The following is a 22,978-nucleotide window of genomic DNA, read 5'->3' as shown; positions in this document are numbered from 1 at the left end:
ATTTTTCTGTTTATAATTGTTCGGAATAAATTTTTACGTGGACACATTGTACTGCCTAGAATAAATGTATCTATGTCCAGGTTATACCACTTTCATAAAATAGTATACGATTGATATTTAGTTGGGTTCAAAATAAATATAATGTTTTTTAACTGTTTAGGGGAAAATTTTTTTTTCATTCTTGAGTTATCATTATAGGGCAAATAAAATGCATTATAACATTTAGTCATGATAAATAAAGTATATAATCTACAAATCTAATTATAAAAAAGCAACTTCTTTTTTTACAAATTATTAATTTCTGCATTGATGGAAAGTGTAAGGACATTTAAAATTATATATTATATATAAAACTAAAATTAGTGTCTTACAATTAGATATGAATACTTAAATGTTGCTTGTAATTACTGTTACAGTGATTTTTACTGATTGGGTTCTATTTCGTTCTCAAAAAAAGTTTCTTTTTCTAATACATTTAATTCAGCAATAACAGTTTAAAGGTTGATAAAAATATCTAAGATCAGAATGACTCTTACTAAATAATTTTAGTATAAGACATTAGTATTACATTTTTCTATTATACCATATATATATATATAAACGTCTATAATCAGTCAAAAAAGTAAAGGCATGATGAGAAACAAAACTTTTATTTGTAGGATAGAATTAAATAAGTAATTTTCCTGTTTTTATAAATTGTATGATGCTTCATAAAACAGGCATAGTAGGTATAAGCCAAATCCTTACCTGATATACAGACTATGCCCGATTCGTAATGTATGTCTGAAGCTGTAGCGCGGCAAAGTACGCAGTGTGTCAGAGGTGATAGCGAAGGTTTAATGTGCCGGAAAATGAGCTTCACAGCATGCCGTGCTCAGGCATAATGAAATATTAAATCACCCGTCTATAGCAACAATCATAAACACTCAGCATGATAACATATAACTTAAATTATTAAAGATTTGTGTATTCCTATATTAATGATGTTTAGGTTAAAAAACAACGGAAAGTATCTCCGTAAATGATGAGGAGAAAATTATTATTTCAAATATTTGTTCTTAATGTAATTAACAATCATATGATTATATTTTTATTTTAAATACTTATAATATACCAAAAGACTTAAAATTACTTGGAAACAGATTTGTAGACACATATCTTTAAATTTCAATATTTCTTTCTCGGGAATCTTTGGAGAGCCGATAGGCGTGCAGTATAGGAATTTTAAACATTGATTCTGCATTAGATTAAACAGTATTTCGAATCTTGTCTTTCAGCATTATTGTATTAGTATTCTCAAACTTGTACTGTACTGATTCTTACCCTTATCCTGCTTGATGAGTTCCTCTCGTACAATCACTGGTGATTCGAGAAAATAGGCAGAATAAGGCTAGAAATAATATGGGCCTCTACCAAGAAAATTTAAAGTAAAAATGTGTGTTATAAGGTATTGTCATTTAACAACTTATATAACAGCGGAAAAAAAACCTTAAGTGTCTCTTGAAACTATTAATTTGAATGATGAGAGAGAGAGAGAGAGAGAAATAGAGAGCCCTTCCAGTAAACTTACCTATTTTAGACCGGTAGCCCCGTAAGGTTAGCTCTTTCTTTTTCCTTTTGTCAATTCCTTTTTTTACTAAGACCTATGAGGAGTTTTTTCAGTTTATATTCCTTAGCATACACATATAAAGTTTAAGTTAAATAAACAGTTTTCTACTCAGACTTCTCGACAGATAACTAACTGTCTTACGCTTTAAATTACAAATCCCACAACTACTTGTAGTGTCTATACCATTACAGTTTATAACAAATAATGGAAATATTCATTCATATTAACATATGATAAAGTTAGTCATCAAAATTTTTGGATATTATAAATGTGTCATAACACCTTTCAATACTTTAATTTTAATCTTTACTTTGATTTGTATCTAGCTAATAGTTTATTTTCAAGCTACAGAATGTTCTTTTATCTGAAATTACAAAATTATCGTCAATAATAATCTTTCATTTTATAACAAATTCGATGGATACAAACTATTAGAAATTTTAAGTCTACTTACTGTTTAAACTGATAGAAAAAACATAATTTAAATAGTGCAATGGAATAAACTAGGCGCTGCTTTATACGTATCGTGCTTTGAATTCAACAAAAACGATAAAAAGTCTAAAAGCACGAAATGTGTCACACAACAGCTGATAGCATCCAATTACCTCCATTATTCGAAGTATTGCCTTTGAGACATGCTTAAAAGTAAACATTGTGTTCATGTTATATAAATAAAAAAATTATGGTTGCCTGTAAAGTCGGTTTTTACGGTCGAAGATTTTACGTGACAACGTCTTTTTCTCGGTTAGAATATTTATTGATATGAATATTATTAAATTGCACAATAGGAACAAGGAATTGAATGAAAATAAGAATTGCACAAATTTTAACTATAGAAATATATTTTGTTTACTTAAAACATTGTACATAATTTGAAATTAATTAAAATTTGTTATTGTAAATGGTAAAGTTGAATAAAACATTTACTAAAATTGGAATTTGAAATTCTTGCTAAACACAGTTAAATTCTAACTCCGCGCGTGGTGATTGGTCGGTTTAGTTCGTTTGTTTGGTCGCACTGTTATGACAGGTTAGAGGTTTATAATTTGTTATTTTTAAATGTTTGACTAGCAATACGCGCTGTTTCTTCTCAACTCGACTGAATTACGATGATTTGCAGAGTGATTTAAACTAATAATTTACTTAACACTATCAACATTTGTCAATAGTATGAACATACCTATAAACTCAGTTTCTCAACTTTTGTGTCAATCTAACAATTAATCAATCAATCATAGTTTACGATAATGAAATATCAGTGTACAATTATTTACCTTTATTGTTGTAGTTGTTGTAAATGACGAATCTAAGCACTCCACATACGAATAAACATAGTTATCTGCTTATCCCGTGCGGCGGACCCACAGTTATCTGCTTTATTCCCGTGCGGATCCCGTGCAACGACCCACTGGACGGGCATCGTAAACGTTACCGGGCGTTACACTTTTTCATGAGTGACTCCGAGCCGCAACCTAATTTAAGACGTTGTCCACGTCAAAAATTAAACGTTTTCTGAATTTCTTACAAAGTAAATTTTAAAACCAAATACGCCTTATTGAAAAGAAAAATGTTTTACAAAGTTTTAAAACTCAAAAAATAAATAAATTCAAGCCCATCTCTGCTTTAATTATTTTATTATGTATAGGGTTAGTTTCAGTCTAGTGGCACACAGCTGTTATTATGTTTGTTCATAAAACAAAGTACAATGCAGTGATTTTCTAATTGTTATTTTAATATCGTGTAACATTATCAATTCAAACCCTGACTCCTGTGAGCTATAAATGTTACTAAGAATTACCAGAGAGTGTTTTAAGGTATGGTATAAAGAAGATAATTATGTAAAGTATGTATTATTGATAAGGGAAAAAATTCTTATTGTAGGACAAACATTGCTTTATAGAGAAGATTGCTGAAAATTCCTAGCCATCTTTTTTAGGTATATAGATTGAAAGATAAAGTACAAAATGCAAAACGATTTGTAAAACTGTTTTAAATACAATATTTAACAAAATACTATATTTTATGATTTTAATTTTAAAAATATATATTTTAAATATTAATGTTTTTAACGGGGAAAAAGCCTTTGCTTGTTTATTTAATTATCACGGGGTAAACTACCCAAACCGATTGTACTAAGATTTTACATGTCCATTCTTATACATTGCGGTTCCTTGTAATGAATATACGCTTCTTCGTTTTTCGATAACTCCCCACGTTTACGGCCCACTGATCTTTAAAAATAGTGAAAAATTCTATCTTGGTCTCTACAGTTTCTACCATAAGTAGATTTATCCTATCAAATTTAATCAGATTTTATGTGTAAACAATTGTTTAGTCATTTATAGAGTCGATTTTATAATAAGTAAACATAATTTTTCCATGCCGTTTTTGTTTTCGGCGATTAGTTAAGTACTAATCTAGCTAAGAAAATCTCCTAAAACAATAGAGGGTCGGAATTTGGTTTCAAAGATACCCAATCTTTAAAAAAGTCGACAAGAACTATACTACATGACGTTTTACTGGACTCTTTTTTGAATTAATTTTTAATCTCAGCTCTTCATGTTCTAAAATATATAAACACTTTTTACAATAAATTTGAATATTTAGATCAAACCCATCTTCTTTTTCTTTGACATAATTTTGCTTTTCTGATCTGTGTTATATATTTTCTTCATCGTGAAACAAAACAGAACCAAATATGGAATAACACATACTAGTGACGAAGTAAATTACAATAGCCATAATTATAAACGTTTTGGCGTACTTTCTTGATCGTGATAACAAGGAAAAATCCAAAATTGGCGCTGTAAATATAATTCACTCGAACCAAAAAATGGTTGTAATCGTGCAACTCCTACTAAATTTGCGTGTAAATTAAGCAGGTAACTGCTAGCAGTGCAGGTATAAGAGACAATGTAGTCTAAACTGTTATGAAACCTATGCTAAGTTTGTCTCTCAATTAAAATAGACTTCTCCGAGCTGTGTATGTATATATATTTTCTTTATAAGAAGAAAGGCAAACTCAGCTTTGGAACAAAAAATTCAATGATCGGAGTAAATAAAAATGACCATAAATATACAATTTTTAACATATTTTCTTGATCGTGGAATAAATTCAAAATCATTATTGGCGTCGGAAATATATAACTCGAACCAAAAATGCCGATACAAGTACAAAACCTGCAAAGTTCTGTGATAAGCCGCGAGTAACTGTTAGTAGCAATATATTTGTTCAATTATTAAAGGTACGCAAAGTGGTTCCAATCACGGAACCGTTCTATCGACTTTGGAACTGCCTTGGAAAGATCCGGCAGTTCCGTTGAAATGGTAAGTCATATTCATATTTTAATATGTAACTTTGTAGAGTATCTTTGTGTGGTTCCTTACATGTGATTAATAAATCACACATTTACTTATTACGCAGTTATTAATAATCCACCAACAATCTTGATATTACTTTATTGTTTAAAACATCTACAGAGCAACTATCGGCTTGTTTCTCGGTTTATTCGGTGGTTTACACTCGCAACTTTAAACATATCTTAATCAAAAGTATTACTTTATATAACTATTAACGTAATATTTTAACTAAATTCATGCCAAAATATGAAAAATAAACTTTTGAATTTTTAAATTTAGCGCAAAATATAACTTGAAGCTGATTAGTAATATTATTACTTTTAAAATGTATACTCCAATGCTCAATAGGAATACAAAAGAATTCATTGTTTAGATTTATAAAAAGATATAATCTATTTTTGATGTAAGTATAAATGCCATTTCGGGTAAGAATCCACTTGAATGTAGACTTCAAGAAGTAGCAGGCGAGGAACAATCAATTTTCCGATAAAAATCTGGGACTGGGAACACATGTTTGTTGACTCAGATCCCGCGCAATCACAGCGTCTGTTATGGCTTTTTGTTACTTAACTTTTTGTTACTCTCATGTGTTTGGAAACATGTAACAATATATCATTTACTTTAACCAAAAATATTGTATCTAGATGTTATAAAAATAACATAAAGCGGGAACATATACCATTCCAATATTTTTTTGTTCTGTAATATTGCAGGTGGTTTAATAAAACACCGTTTATTGCCTCAATGTCGCTTTGAGCGAACTACATCACTATCGACCACTACAAAGCTGGACCACTTCATTTCTGCTGTCTATCTGTCCGAACGGTTTATATGTACACATTTATTTACATAACCATTTTTCCTCTTGTAGAAGTCTAATTACACTATAACTGTTGCACTTAACCCAAGTGAAGGTGATCTGAGGGGATGGACCGAAAATGGAGAGGTAGACTTCTACCTTACCCAGCTTCTCTCTGGGCACGATTGTTTCGGCTTCTACCTTAACAGAATGGGGAAGATCCCGAGTCCGGAATGCCAGTACGGGGATTCGGATGCGGACGATGCCTTGCACACCTTCTTCAAATGTAGAAGGTGGGAAACGGAGAGAAGGGAGCTGGAGACAGCTATTGGGCATGTTTTCGCCGGAGACTCTTATAGAAGAGATGTTGTCCAGTCCCGAATCGTGGAACGCTGTCGCTGCGTTCTGCAAGAGGGTGCTAAGGCAAAAAAGAAGAGAGCAGCTATAAAGCACCAGAAATAGCTCATGCTGGTGGATTTTAGAATGAAGTAATGCCCATTGGGCGAACGATGGCACCCTCTTGAAGTAGTTGCAGAGATGCGTTCCCGAGAGGGTTTCCAATGCCTGGACCGGTAGGTTTTTAGTGGGTGAGAGTCCCACACACCAGGGCGAACACCTGTCCCTGACGGTGCATAATGCATTTTCCTATCGTAAAAAACCCCTAGTAAAGGTAAATCTTAAAAGTAAACAATCTGCAACATAAACATAATGTAAATTATGCATAGACTATTTTTAATGTGTTACGGAAAGAAATTTATTCTTTAAATCAGACCCTACTTATATTATATCCGCTTAAAAAGGTGGTAATATTAGTACGGATTATTCTAAACTCTCTCAGCCGTTTTCTTTTTTATCGTTTTACCAATTTGCTTACTCGTAAAAACTGTGTTTTATCATGTCCGCATGACTAATTTATAGTTATTTTGATTTAGAACCTTGGGGGTAACTAAAACTATATTCGTGTTATTCAAAATGTATAAATAGTAACATGCAACACGTAGTAGCTTATTTAAAATTTTTATTTAGGTGAACAAAGTTTGTATTTCAAATTCCTTTCTATCTCCAATGGGTTTTGAAAAACTAGCAGAAATATGTCTCAATGAAAGTTTCCCTGTTTTATTCTTACTTTGGCAATTAATACCCCAAACTGAAGATCCTTATTGTAATTTTCGAAGTCAAACGGATAAATAAAATATAAAGGTTTGTAGGGTCTATAAGTATTAATTTGATATTACGCCAGATATTGAACTAAATACTTTAAATAATGCTCCAAAAAACCCAATTTTCTGGTATTAGTGGGGAATACCCAGTTCTAAAAGTCTGCATTGCACTTAAAAATTTTCGCACTAAAAATATGTATTTATATGATGCTTTTAAACTTATTTGTACAGTAAATATTTTCTGTCAATAAATACAGCAAACATTTTTTAAAAGCTTATTACTAAGGTAATTTTGACGGAGTTTGTAGCAGTTTACTTTTGAAAATGTTTCTACATTAAAAAAATACTTGAAATTTAAATGAGCCTTGCAAAAAAAAACGTTAATACTTATTTTCAGTACGACTTAATGTTTTAGTAGTAGATTTCATCCTTTATCTAAATAGGAAACATTACAGATTCATTCTTCCGTAACGTTCCATTTTTACTGCAAAGACTTTACAAGAGATTACTTCTGTAAATCAATTTGTCTGGAACTGTTCACTTCATCGATATTTTGTCCTGTATACCTGAAAACAGTTTTTCAGCTAATTGTTATCAGTTGGGTGTATTCAGTATATATTTTTTTTTTTACTTTTTTTTAGTTTCTCAACTATAAACTCTTGTATTTTTGAACTATCCTGAATTCTTTGTGTTACTTGGATATTGTATAGTGATAATTAACTTCAAAGAATTAATTTTTGCTTGTTGGTGAGATAAATACTAAAACAAAACGAATGTTTTTAATGTACTGTGGTGTGTTGAAGCAAATTTATGTCACAATGGTGAGGTTAACCAACATAATATGAATTAATGTGCCTGGAATACCCACACTGGATACAAGAAGTTTATAATCAGAAGGACTGGGCTTAGAATAATTAGTGTGGCATTGTTGGTGGCAAAATTGTAGGTCTCTTTTCCTTCGTTAAACTCGTAATTAGATAATCTCGTACCAAAGGTTGAGTACATTCTCCGCTTAACGTATTTATAGATATAGCTCATGAAGAGTTAGGATATTTTTGGTTCATAAAAGACTATTAATGAAGACTATCCCGGATAATCGATGAGAAGAGATATAGTTCTGACAACTAATTTTTCAAGGTCTCTTGATTTGACATGTATGGATTTAAACTTATGAAGTAGACTAAATGGTTTAGAACGGACCACACTACCAACCACAATCGAAGTAAAGTAGAGCGAATCAGCAGTGCTGCAGATTTGATCGGTGCCCTACATGTGTTGCGAGATATGTAGCGCTATGTTTACAAAATAATAGTTCGCATTTTGAACATATGTAAATGATTTATATAAGTCAGATTTGTTTCGGGGTTTGGAGAATTTTCAAACCAAATTGACTCAAACATTGTGCTTTATTCGTGTTTAATTTTTCGTGTTTTACCAGAACTGATTAAAGAGTGCATACTATCTGAGGTACTTAAGCCATTAAAATTTCAGAAATTTGCAGCTGTTATTTAATTTTGCTGCATAAATTTTACGCTAAATTAGTTTAACAATTTAAAATTAAAAAATTTAATTTTTAAATACAATTATTTCTATAATTATAATTTTTTAATGACTAACACACAACATGTTGATATTAAAATAATTATAAGAATTTACAACTGTATCATATTCATTCATTTCACACATTAAAATGGCATCTTTGATGTAGAAAGCCCTAGTGAAGTTAGTTTCAAGCTGGAGCATGCTGCATTTGCCTTTAGAATAATAACCTTATGGATATTTTTAATTCTTGAGGCCTGCAGTCTGGACACCTGGTTTGTGCTGTTACTGACAAGATTCACAATAATTTTTTCAATGATGTGAATTTATAATCTGCATTGAATAAGAAACACGTTATTTATTTGCTACGATGTTAGCTGCATTGACTTGAAAGTTCTTTCTTGAATATTTAATTTTTCAATTTGCTCGTCCAATATGGATGCAACAGATATTGTGTGTGTATAAATTCTTAATTAAATTAAGATTAATTTTAATGACCAGTTTTTTTAAAAGTATACGCGTAAATAGCTTTATATAGTAAGTATGTCTGCCCATCCAGACAATATTTTAAGAAGGAAATGGTCTACACACCAGAAATTTCTCCATAAAGTTTCATTTTTAAATTAAAAACTTCGAATTCTTAGATAATATATGTCGCTGCATTAGATTTTTCTGAGAGTTAGCAAAGCCTGTAACTAGTAATAAACTATACACTCTAAAATTACAACGCAGCCTCAGAAAAGTCCGTTACGTGACAGGTGATGGATACATTTATGGAGGAATTTATAATTATTGGACTTAATATTATTTTCAATATATCTAGAAAACTGGCATTGAAAATGTGCTTAAACAATACAGTTCTAAGTCTGTCGTAAAATAACTAAAGATAAGCATTAATTATAATTTATTTTCAATTTATCAAAGTTGTAATGCCTGCCTTACAGATTATTATTGGCTTAGAGTATGATTAAAGGACGAAACTAATTAAAGGTGCTCATTAGAGGCCACTAGTGTCTTGCGGCTGACCGCAGATGGCAGGTGTTGGTGATTACGATATCCTGTGATGATTTCCAGTTAGTTAGTAATACTATCCATTAATTATACATCAGCATACTGTAATGAAATAAGTTGGCCAAGTAGCTTGAGGCCTAAATTCTATTACAAAATTCTTACTTATTAACGTAAAAACGTTAAAATAGAAACATTTAATCAAATTAATATTACCAGAGCATATCAGCTTTAATGAACTTAGTTGTTTATCCCGTGTTTTTAAATAAATTTGTAAAAAAATTATATTTTTTTCACTTTCGCTCTAAAAAAGAGGTAACTTTAGCTGTAACATATAGGGGAGGAATGCATCGTAATATATATTATATACATATATATATATATATATATATATATATATATAAATATATTATTATATACATTAACATATATTAAATATATATAATATAATATATGGTAATATATGTTATTATCAGAAACAATCATGGACAATAACACATTTTTAAACATGAGGGTTGTGATAATTATCGTATTATTTACATACTCTAAATTATTTATTTTAAAACGGTTAATTTTGTGTTCTTAGGTAATATTGACAAGTTCACAGTGAAACGCCACATTGTATATTTCTGTAAATCAGTAACTTTTAGTAACTCTGTACAACCACAGTGTTGCGGATGTACCATATACATTTAATATATTAGATTTGATGACCATGGAGATGTAATGCTTCATTATTTGGATTTCCATTCATTCTAATTATTCTTCCTAAAATAATGGTTTAGTATGTAAACATGGTTTTTGCGTAAATATTTATCTTCTTAGTTTTTTTTGGTCCATTCAGTAGTCAAATGAAAAATATTTATTAATTATAAATGCTTTTATTAAAATTTTTAATAAACCAAAAGGGTTTCTTTCTAATAAAAAAGGATTAAAATAAAATACAGTATTTTGGAGTGATATTTATCCAGGAAAATGATTGCGAATGAGATAAAATTTATGTTACAAAAACTTAATAGGATAAGTATAGAATATTCATGCACAGCGGGTTCAAATGGAGAAGATTTCGACGTGTTAGGCCATACAACAAGGGAGCTCAGAAACAAGATCGGTTATACAGGGTGGAGCGCGAAAATTTGCTTTTTTGCACTGCAGGCTGTGGCTGCACTGTTGGTCGAAGAGAGGGGAGAGTGGGCGTGGCTTATAGTGGCTGACGGGAGATTTATATTCCTCCGCGTTACCGTTGCCATCATGCAGTGGACACAAGAGGAGAGGTCGTTTTGTGTTGAAGCGTATTTTTCAAATGCCCACTCGATCATTGCAGTGCAGCGTGCTTTTCGTTTACGATTCGCTGTTCCCCACGCGGACATGTTCTTGGTCGGCAATCAATTGTAAATTGGGTAACTGCATTCAGAACAGCAGGGAATGTGTCATGTGTACGAAGGGGACCTCAGAGAAGGATTACAACACCGGAAAACATCGATAGAGTTAGAGCAGCAATACTGCAATCTCCAAAACGCTCTGCTCGGAAGCAATCACTTGCTCTTGGCATTTCAAGAGGTTCTCTCCACCGGATTCTTCATGATGAACTGATATTTCACCCGTATAAAATGTGCGTGGTCCATCAATTGTCAGCACGGGAATATTTAACACGTCGTACTTCTTGTGAAGACATGCTTGCAACTATACCGCGTGACGCAATTGTGTTCTTTTCTGATGAGACACATTTTCACCTCAGTGGGTGTGTCAACAAGCAAAAAATGCGCTACTGGAGTGAAACAAACCCCAGAGAAGTCCACCAGAGACCTCTGCATTCGGACTGCGTTACTGTGTGGTGCGCCATATCACGAGTAGGCATCATTGGCCCTTACTTTTTTCAGGATAACCGTCGTGCCATAACTGTGAACTCCGAACGGTACTTGACTATGATACAGGATTTTTTCAGCCGGCTCTTGAGGCAATGCAATTAGAGGATACATGGTTCCAACAGGATGGTGCCACTGCACACACAGCGAGGGTTACCATGAATTGTTTGAGGCAAATGTTTCCTGGACGGCTTATCTCTTTGAGGGGTGATGTGAACTGGCCGGCACACTCACCAGACTTAGCCCCATGCGATTTTTTCCTTTGGGGTTACCTGAAGTTGAAGGTGTATATCAACCGTCCCAACACCTTGGAAGACCTAAGGAACAATATTGAGGCTGAAATTGGCAGAATACCAGTCGACATGCTTGATAGAGTTAATGAAAACTTCAGAAAACGTATGCAGCAGTGTGTGGATGCCGAAGGTCGACATTTGCCAGAGACATTATATAAAACCATGTAATTTAAAAATTCCCTTACTGTTCAATATAATTAAAATAAAAAATAATTTTTTCTAAGGTTCATAATTTTTTCTTTCATTTCCAAATCAGAAAATTTCCGCGCTCCACCCTGTGGGATCGGCGTGTTTTAGAAGTTTTTTAATCTTTAAGTTACGTAAGATGTTTTAATACAAATGGAGAAGGACATGTTTGTATTGGGTATTCAGAATTTATTTCTCATTTATGTTAATAATGATCCTATCACCCATTAACGTTATTGCATACATTTCAATAGAAAGTAACATATTGTTTGTTTTGAAGTTTTTCAATAATTTGGAAACATGATAACATTCCTCTAAAAAAAACTTTTTTCATGTGAGAAGTATTAGGAATACTGGACACCTCAGGTGGAATAAATTGTAAAAGGTGAAGCATTTTAAAATATTAAATGCTATTAATTAGTTTTACAATTGCTTTGAGATCTATATAAAAATGTGAATTATTTAGGCTCCCGTCCCATATTCCTTCCAAACAATCACCATCCTGAACCGAATTCCACACCATGGAATATATGAATAATATTGAGTTTTAAATTATAGTTTTTTCTTTATCTTATGGACACGATTACTTTGATATCTAAGAGGTTAGTTAGATTTATATTTTGGCATAGTAGGGTAAACACATTTTTAACGTATAATGATAGAATGGTCGTAATTCTGCTGTTCTGTTAACGACGTGAAATGTTATAATGTGGGCAGAGAACTCTAAAATATTCTAGGACAATACTTATTTCGTTATATATACTATTTTGTCCTACCTATCACTATATTTCTTGGAAACGTATTTATAATTAACATAATATATCGATAAACGAAAAAACTTCGTAGTTATAATTATATGTTGAGAAAATATTTTCACAACATTTTTATTTAATTCAAAATATCTTTCAATTCATAATATGGTTTAAAAACCACTTTTACGTACTTGATCTGATAAAACTATTCTTACACATGGGTATCATCTTCACTATTTCTCATGCAATACAATTCGCAATGCGGAGGATCAGCTGTAGAAGAAGATCTTCTGAACGTGACTATACTGTGAATGTCTAGTATTTATGAGAAGGCTTGGCTAGTGACTGTGGTAAAGTAGCTTGCGATTTATATTCGTACAATTATGTTTAGTAGCTTCATGTGAATTATTTTTTGTACTATCAAAATATTAACAGCCTAAATAGAATATGAGAATTTTTACAGAAAATATAGTAAATTATATTAATTAACTTTATATAATTATCAAAATTCAGGCTGCCTAGAAAACATTGCCAGGCCAGTCTGGCGGTGTGTTGTTTCTAATGAGCATGTTCCACTGTAAATTTAGAAAATATTCTCCGATAAATCGGAGATGAATATAAAACTTTCAAATAGTGGCTTAAAATATTTAAAATCCAATTATATTACTTTAGGAGCTACACAGCAAAACCAATGCCAAATTTTTGAACCGCTTGGTAGAGAATAACAAATATAATCAAATTATAACGCTTTGTAGTATCATTCCAATTTTACAAAACTTCATACAAAATTACACGGATAAAAAAATTTGATATTATGAATAAAAAAATTATTAAAATTAATCTCCAAATTTTCCGTTTAGTTTTACCTTTATAGTGATAACATGCACTAAATATTTAACGCATAAATAAACTAGTAAAGTGTTGTGCTTTTCCATTATTTGTACTTTATGGTTAGCGTTTAAACTCTAACCATAAATAATATATAATATATAAGTATTCATCTAGCAATTAGCCCGTTTCTCTCCCTCATTTATGTGTGAATTATACATGTGCCGTGATATGAATTACGCGTATCTTAACTCCCCTGGATGTTTAAGTTTATTCTTGATTCTTTAAAAGAACTTATCTCACTATTATGTTTCGGTAAGTTCACCGGTATATCTTGTTTTATTATTGCGTGCATATGTCTGGAAAGTTTCAGAAAAGAATAGATCGATTTTAGTCAAATTATTTTTAGTACGAATTGAATTACATGAACTTCAATTTTACTCTGAAAACTATCATTTAAAACTAATTCATTAGCGTAGAATGATGGAAGGATCTTGAAAATTTGCCATCGTTGTGTGTAAAAAAACAATATGTTTCAAGGACAAAAACAATTCACATAGTTGAATATCATATCCATTTACTTTTGTTTGTGCTTTCAGTCACATATTTCATTACAACATAAAGAAATACCTATTTCCGATGACGCAAACTAAACGCCATTTCAGGTAAAGACTGTTTAAATGGGTATGGGAAGAAGTGGAAAACTAGGAATTATTAATTTACTGATAAAAATCAGGTGATATATTACAGAAAAATTTAAAGGTACCAGACAATCTAAATGTTTGGCTTGTCTCTTTGATTATTTTACTATTTTTTACTATCCTTCTAATCATACATAATCGTTAGTTTATCACTTTTAATTCTCAGAGCCCTAATGATGGGAAGAACACAAACTACATGTTGCATAATAGGCGTTTTTGAGGATGAATGAAAAATAAAAAGAAAGATATATACTCGTACACTTGTAAATTTAAGTACTAATATACTCGTATATACATATATACATTGTGTAAAATAGTTTGGGCTGGGTATTCATCTTCAGATTAATGTGATTATAAACTAAATATGAATCAAAGTTTTCCCCCCAATTTCCACTTCGTTTAGCATTTATACACCATTTGTCTTTTTTATAAAACAATGTTATAGATTTGCACATGAAAGTAATATAAGTCGTTATATAAATCTATGGGTTTCTATTTAAAAATATTGTAAATATGTCTCTGAGGCATCGAATTATTGAAATCTCACACTATTTGGCATCATAACCATTTGATTGGGGAATTAAACTGTAAGTAAACAAAATAAAAAAATTTTTTATTTGGGTTCTGCATATATTAATACCATATATTCACTATTTAAGAGGATGATTAACACCTGTCTTAATAATCAGATACGACAGAAACTTACATGAACCTGAATGTACGTAATTAGCATATGTCTTCAAGGCAAACTGTTAAATTAACCTTTCACTCATTTACCCACTTCTGTTCCATCCTAAAAATATAGCTATTTTATTTTCGATTATCCCTGTAAACAACTTAGTATGAAATCATCACCACATCTCGGTTGTGAGTACTATATTTAGTCATGACATGGTTTCACCAAAATTCGAATATTATTCACTATTTTCTAAATTTAATATACAATATATGCAAAAAGTGTCATAAAATATTATCCAGCAACATCATTTTATGATTATGGCAGTGATATTACTATGGTTTTATTGTGTATCTACAATTAAGGAAATTATTTAGAGAGCCCAAGAACGCGTCAATGATTCTTACTGTGACTAAAATAGAACCAACAATGCATTAACCATGAGATCACATCCCAGTAACGTATCAAAGAGCGACATTGCCTTCACGTGTTTCTGGTTAATATTTAAAAAAGCCATTATACAAGCACTAGGTTATACACTGGGTATGTGAATATGTATAATGTCACAATGCGGCAAAGCTCCCATTACTTGCGATCGCATGTCTTATATATGTGATAGACAGTTTCTTATACGCAGCATAGATGTCTCATCCCGATAACATAACTAGGAGTATGATATAAAATTCAGTAAAACACTGTAAACGATGTTTTGCATAGATAGGTTATAAAATTATGTGTGTGAATAAAGTTATAGTTGAACATTACAAAAAATAATAAATTCTATTAGTAATATGGAACAAAATTATGGTCAAATGTAAGGACATTTATCATTCCAGTCTCTACCTTAAAATATGGTTAACTTGTCATTATAAAATTACTCAATTTCATCTAAATTGCATCCTACTCTGTATGAAATATTCCTTTCCTGCATCTATATATTTTATGTATCTATATACAATCCAGTGGTACATTTTTAACGAATTTAACTAGGCACCATTTCCAACAACATGTTTTCACGTAATCTTGTTACGTGATCAACAGTTCAGTACAAGCAGCTTGCTGATATCATACTCTATAACAAATTATATTATAAATTATGTACATAGTATTAAAAATTATCTATCTATTATATATATATATATATATATATATATATATATATATATATATATTGTAGAATGTCCTTTGTTCTAAGATTATGACGTAGAATAAATATATAGTGTTATAATATTGAAAAATATTTAATGACTTTCTGACAAGGAAACTCTTAAATTGTTTCAAAAACTGTAAAGAAAATGTTACTCTGTGTACAACTCTAAATGTGGTTAATTGGCTATTGTTTATTTTATATATGTATGGAATTTTAATTCTACGCTGGATGGAATAATTAACAATATGTGTGGAAAAGGGGACTAGACACATTTTGTGCATTCTCTTACATCGCTGAGCAAAGGACAAAAAAATTATGTATCTTATGTTTCTAAAAAAATAATCATCTACCAATCATGAATGTGTATATAAGATTTTTAATGTAGTATAAATGCAAAATTTGTAGAGTTTATCGGTTTTAAAATTATTGTTCAGTTTATGTTTCACTGGATAAACAAGGTACTTTTAAAAATTCATCCCGTAGTTTCAATTCGACCATAGAATAAAACCACTGTCCTAAAGCAGAAATTGCATTAAGTTTTGAGCTGAGTTGTTGACGTCATCATTGGGAATTAGCTCACTGTTGACGTACCGGTAATTAAGAACTCTTACGCTATGCACACACTAAGGTACTTTAATCGTTTCTATTATCAGTACGTGATGTCATACACACTAGGACGTACTTGAAAACTGAACGAGTGCTTTACAAATATAATTTTATAAAACAATATAAAAGTACAATTTCTCTGGTATAAGAAGGTTTGCATAATATAATAGTTATAATATTGTAAATAGTAATAGTGCTATATTCTAAACGAGAAGAAAGGTTGGATGTACGAAATAGGAAAGAGCTTCAAGTTAAGCCATGATCTCCAGGAGGGTCGTATAAACTCTCCTCCGGGTTTTCGCTCAGCTCATGAGTAACTAGCACAATGTCTTGACATCGGCCGTTGGGGACCCTTAGATCCCTGTGACTGTCTAGCAACTGAAAGGTGGGCAGCAGATAGCCCGCAGTTCCTCCTTCCTTACAACGTATTTTCTTACGTATTTTGCTATTTCCTGCTTTCTTTAAATGCGATATCTTGAAAACTGTTTGGAATATGAAAATTGTTTATAACAAATTGTTTATATTTCTATTAAAATTCATGATATTTGAACCAGCTCCATAATTATTAGCTAAGAAACACATTTTGGGAATGAACTATATTTATAAAATGCACGTCAAAACCAACTCACAAAAGCAACGGTTTTAAAAATAGTTTTAACATACGTGAACTGAAAAAACCCGTCGAGTTCCAAATCGAGAGGGTAAGCACTTATCCCACATTTATATTTAAGCAGGAAATTCACAATGCGGAGAATCATCTGTAGGAGAAGCTCTTGTTCTACGTGACTGTACTAGGAAATTTTACTGTTGAAAAGTATGATCAGTTAGGAGCAGCAGTTCTTTATTTATAAAATTTAATTTTTTATCTATTGATATTTTAATATAGTTTTAATAATTTATGAAATATATTACAAATTAAATTATCCCATCCGGAAGAAAGTCATGTATTAAAAAAATTGTTTCTATATTGAGAAATAGCTCTTATAAAATGTGACATCAATGCGAATGGCCAAAACCCTAAACCGTTTTATGGTAATTACTGTCTAAAGATTGCTTGAAATAAATTAAGAATGGACTCTAATATCCTAGCATTCTTTTTATTGCTACCCTTGTTCATTTAGTAGCGATGCCTCAGAGTTTTCTGATATTGCTTTTCTCCCGTACCTCATTGCATGCATACGTGCATCATGCTTGTGCAGTGCTATGGTTTGTTCTTCTATTGAATCCTCTGAACAGGCAGTTTGTGCTTGGTTTCTTAGACAAAGCTTGTTGTCAAGTTTAACTTTACCAAATCCATCTGAATATTTGTATGTGGTTTTTACAGGCTTAATTATAAATATTTAATAATCTAACCTTGCAGAATAATATCGATTCCTGCCCTCAAAACGTTGTATTCAATTATTATTTTAAAATAAAAGTAAACGTAATAATCATATTTTACAATTAAATTGCCGATTAAAATATATCAATTAGCTATGCTGTAAACCATTGTCGTGTAATTGTATTGGATCCCTACGTATCTGTTCAGTTTTTAGAGTTGTTTTCAACATAAAAATATAACCATCACCGATAACACTTCAGGTAGAAGTCGGTTAAGCACAGGAAGAAGTAGCAAGCGAGGAACAATCAATTCCCCGATAACAATCAGGGATGTAGAACAGACAAATGTTTGTTGACTCAGCTTTCGTGTAATCTCAGCGTCTGTCGTAGCTGTTTCCTTCTCTCACTTCTTTTTGCTCTTATATTCTAAGTCTTCAAAGCATTAGTAATTTTTCAATGTGGAATATTTAATAATAGACATTTGGGAAATCAGTATACATCTTGTAAATTATGAATATTATATTTTATGCTATAATATATATTTTTTAAAAAAATGTACATTTGCGTGTCTTAAAGTTAAAAATTAAAAGAAAGCATAAAATTTACTATACATCAAACTGAGTCCAGTATATTAAAAAATAACAGAACAGAACGTAATCCTTATAATCCAAAACCAATAACCTCTCTCATTCCATGGTGGTTTATACATGCTACACGACCCAGCATGAGGAACGATAACCCAGAAAAATGACTGAAAAAACCTCAAAAAATTTGAAATTTTGTATAAATTGTCATAAATTTTTATGATGGTTAATATCGACATACATTTGTCTCGGCTTGTTCGTTATCCACCTCTGTACACAATTTATTTTTGCTATTGCGGTATTTTGAACTATAACTTTAATTTTATTATTATGTTATAACGAAGTTTAAGGGGGAAAACATCTTCTACAACTTATAAAAAGCCTCCAAATGTGTTTTAAATAAACAAACGGTTTGTGTTTAAACAATTCGAGATATAGATGTCATGATGTATTTAAATGACATGAAAAATCCTTAATAAGCAAAAACTGGAGGAATAAACTATTTAACGCTTTAAAACATTTGTGTATTTAAAAATGTATTTTGTATTGCATAAAAGTTATTAATTGTGTTGTAATAATTTTTAAACTCTTAAACAGTTTTTGAGATAAGCAAAATGACAACTTCATTATCAATATTAAAATGTCCTAATTTAACTACCTATTCAGAGTGAACCTGAAGTAAACTTTAATATATTACTCCAAGTGTGCCTATGTTATGTGAAAGTGAAATCCATACTGCTTGTAGGAAACTCTTTACCACATGCCAGGGTACAAGTACAGAATACTATTGACAATTGAAATTGGTGTTAACGATTGTATAAATATTAAATATTTTCATATAAATATACCTTACGTGCTATCTTCATTATAACTGTTAAAGGCTTTTTTTGTGTAAAAAATCAAACTTTGATTTATTCTCAGACAAACGTACAGATTCCAACTTAGAATTCAACTCTGTTGGTGAACTCTAGCTCCTGAAGTTTCTGTCTGGGCTTTATCTGTCCAGGTTTGAACGTACGTTTTACCCAAGTGCGTATTCTTGAAAAGTGGATATTTATTGTAGTTACAGACATACAGTTCTGTGCCAGTTACCATGAAAGGGAGGTTTACCACTCAATTGATCATTATTTGGTATCGGATATACAGGGTTTACCACCTGGTGATAGTGACATTCCACAAACTTGGCACACGATTCGAGTGATTATTAATTTTAGCTATCTATTACATATAAATTTAGTATAAAGAACAATAGCATTCTCTTGTTGTAGCCAGTTATTATTTGGGTAATATATTCGTCTTGGAATGAGATTTTTTGTGAATTTATCCCTCATTTATCTAGAAACGGTATTGCTTAAAATTTCATCGTATAATCGGGAATAATGTTATCAGATTTCCCTTAATTTTAAGTTTTATTTCAAACTCTAATTTTTAATGGTACTGGTAAGGTAATAAATGGTTGGCAACGATTAGGCATGTGTGAGATTAACACATCAAGTTAGCTTCTTAGCGTAAAATTGTAACGGTAAAAACATAAAACTAGTTTAATTTCCTATATATATATCAGGGTTATGTAAAACATAGATTAAATAACATTTTTGTATATTATCCACATTATCGTGAAATAAAAAAAGTACGAATACTGTACATAATTTTAAAATTTGAAACTCATATGTTTTCTGGGAAAAAATACCATTTTAACTGTAAAAATTATATTATTTAGTTATTTATGTTATTTAAAATGAGCAGAGATTTATTCTCATAATTAACTAATGGCACACATATTCAGCTAAATAACTGGCATAAATGGATCATTATACTTTTAAAATATCGAAAAGATAAATGAAATTATTTATAATGAATTTAATTTAAATATTTATATTATGTACTTTCAAAAACAGAAAAAAGCATAACTTTTTGATAAAATTAACGGAGACAAAAAGTGCGAAGCCACATCATTGTGCCACCACCGACCAATGAGACCGCGCCACATACAGCTAGCTAATGGGTTGCGGTGTGTGGCTTGCTACTGTTCATACAAATGTGCAAATGAATACTTTATTTTAAATATTTAAATAAGCTAATACCAATATTTCCCAATACTTATTTCTGTTAAAAACATGCTAAACATATATCAACACTCTTAAAGTTACTATCTAAATAATTTTATGTCAAAAAATAATTAACAAACAAAATAGTTCCAATTTTATGTGTTTTAAAATATGTTTCTTCAATTACGGAGAGTCATTCCAAACAGTCTGTAATAAGAATACCTTTGCCTATTTAGTAAGTTGTGTTTTGACTGATAGAACAATGTAATAAATATTAGAATATTTGTGTGTGACGAATAGAAAATGTTTATAAATATTTGAATGTGTAGGTGTAGTAAATATATCAAATTACAGTATATGCCAATTGTCGGAGAATATGCGTGTGTGTGTGTGTGTGTGTGTGTGTGTGTGTGTGTGTGTGTGTGTGTGTGTGTGTGTGTGTGTGTGTGTGTGTGTGAAAATAAAATATTCAATATATGTTGTAAAACAAGTATAAACAATAATACATTGCTAAATGTTCCTAAGCGTTAATCTAACAAAAATATGGACCTATTTGGCTAATTGTTTTTAATACTTAATAAAAAACGAGGATGATTTATAAGAAGAGGGAGATAGGAAAAGCTACCTAAAATACTTAGATATTCAGAAAATATTGTAAGATTTATGTTTTGGAATCCGAATTCAACTGATACTAAAAGTTTGGGGATAAGTTTAGCAAATTAGATAAAACTTAACTATATAGAAATATTTTTTCTCCCAAAGCAGAATTCATGGCCGGATATAGACACATTTTTACCGAAATTAATTTTCGAGAATTGAGTAATTTTCATTTTGTTGGCCGACAGGCCGACTCAGATGTTATGTTAGAAATATAATTATTATAAAGCATAAATTTCTGTAAACATAAAAAGCATGATATAAGAAGCAGGTCAAATTTGAAAATTCAAATACGTCTCCACCATATTACATAATAACTGTTTTTACTAAGTAGTATACATTGGCTTAGATAGCGAATTAAAGCTACATGTAGTTTTTAAATCCTCAAGTGGTCACTTTACTGTACATAAACTTATTAAAGACTCATATTGGTACTGTTTGGAGTTGTTATACATTTAGAAAAACTGCAGACGATAATTTGGTAAATGAAACACTTATTTAGTTTGAATTATTAACTAGCGTATTTTTTGTAATGAGCCGTAATTTCACTGCGTGGCTCCGGGGTACAATAGACAGCATTATCCCTGCTTGTCGTTAGAGGTGATTAAGAGGGCGGAGGGCACTTCTCTGTTTTACGCGTATTTGTTTTAAAGTACCATGGTCTGACTAATCGCGTAGCCCGGTTACGGATAGAATAAACGAGTGGATTGAGGCGCATGGTCTGTTTCTAGCGATCAGCGAGACAGAAATAGTGCATCTTTCGAAATGGAGAATTCCCACCCCTCCCCCCCATGATTGGAAACATCTAACTAAACCAAAACCTGCTACCAAGTACCTGTAGCCGCTAATACGATTGAATTGTATTGTAGCCGCCTGGGCAGGCTCATGGCCAACGAAGCAGGCCCGCTTCATATCCAAACGCTATGAACTGTTGATGTCCACAGGTCAATCTGTATTTCTTTGCGGAGCTGAGGTTAGGGTCCACATAATGGAGAAATACGTTTACCGAAACCAGCTCTCCAGCGCCGTCGCCTGCGTGTAACAGCTTATCGCACGGTTTACGAACCAGCAGTGAATGTGATCTCTGGTTTCTTTCCCATCTACCATCATGCGTTGGAGGAACAGGCTTTCTACCACTGCAGGAGTGAGGTGGACAGTGATACTGCTGCCAAACAAAAGCGCGTCAGTAGTTTGTTTTGACTACTAGCAACGCGATTGGGAAACTGATATATATATATATATATATATATATATATATATATATATATATATATATATATAAGTAGATATGAATATGAGGGTTCTAGGACACTTTTGGGACAGACAGAAAATCAAGGGAAAATACTGTTTAAAGGACAATAAACGAATCTGTAAAATCAAACAGTATGGCGGTTCTAGGATACTTTTGGGACAGCCCAAAAATCAATACAAATACTGTTCAATACACCATAAATATGTAAAAACAATTCACAATACAATTTACTTAAATAAACTATGGTAAACTGTATTCAAGCAATTTTTCATGACAGTATGACAACATAAATTGTGGAATTTATAATACTCGAATGTTGAATAACCGAATCTATAGCTGTTTTACTGTTCATTGTAGGCTTCTAATTTCTAAGCTATTTTAATGAAAAAATCCAGAAATCTTCGAAATCTTTATTCCACGAAGTTAATTGTAACACAGTCTTTATCTTTAATAGTCTTCTTTCCAGTAACAATCAAGTGTAATTTTTCATTTTTGTTCAATTCTTTAATCTTTTTATCATCCAAAACAGTCAAAAATCTGTTCGGTAAGTGTACTTTATAATCTTCCAACTCGGCAATTATTGTA

Source organism: Homalodisca vitripennis, chromosome 8 (assembly GCF_021130785.1).
Source record: "Homalodisca vitripennis isolate AUS2020 chromosome 8, UT_GWSS_2.1, whole genome shotgun sequence".
NCBI classification, from domain to species: Eukaryota; Metazoa; Arthropoda; class Insecta; order Hemiptera; family Cicadellidae; genus Homalodisca; species Homalodisca vitripennis.
Note: the sequence above shows the minus strand (reverse complement) of the source record.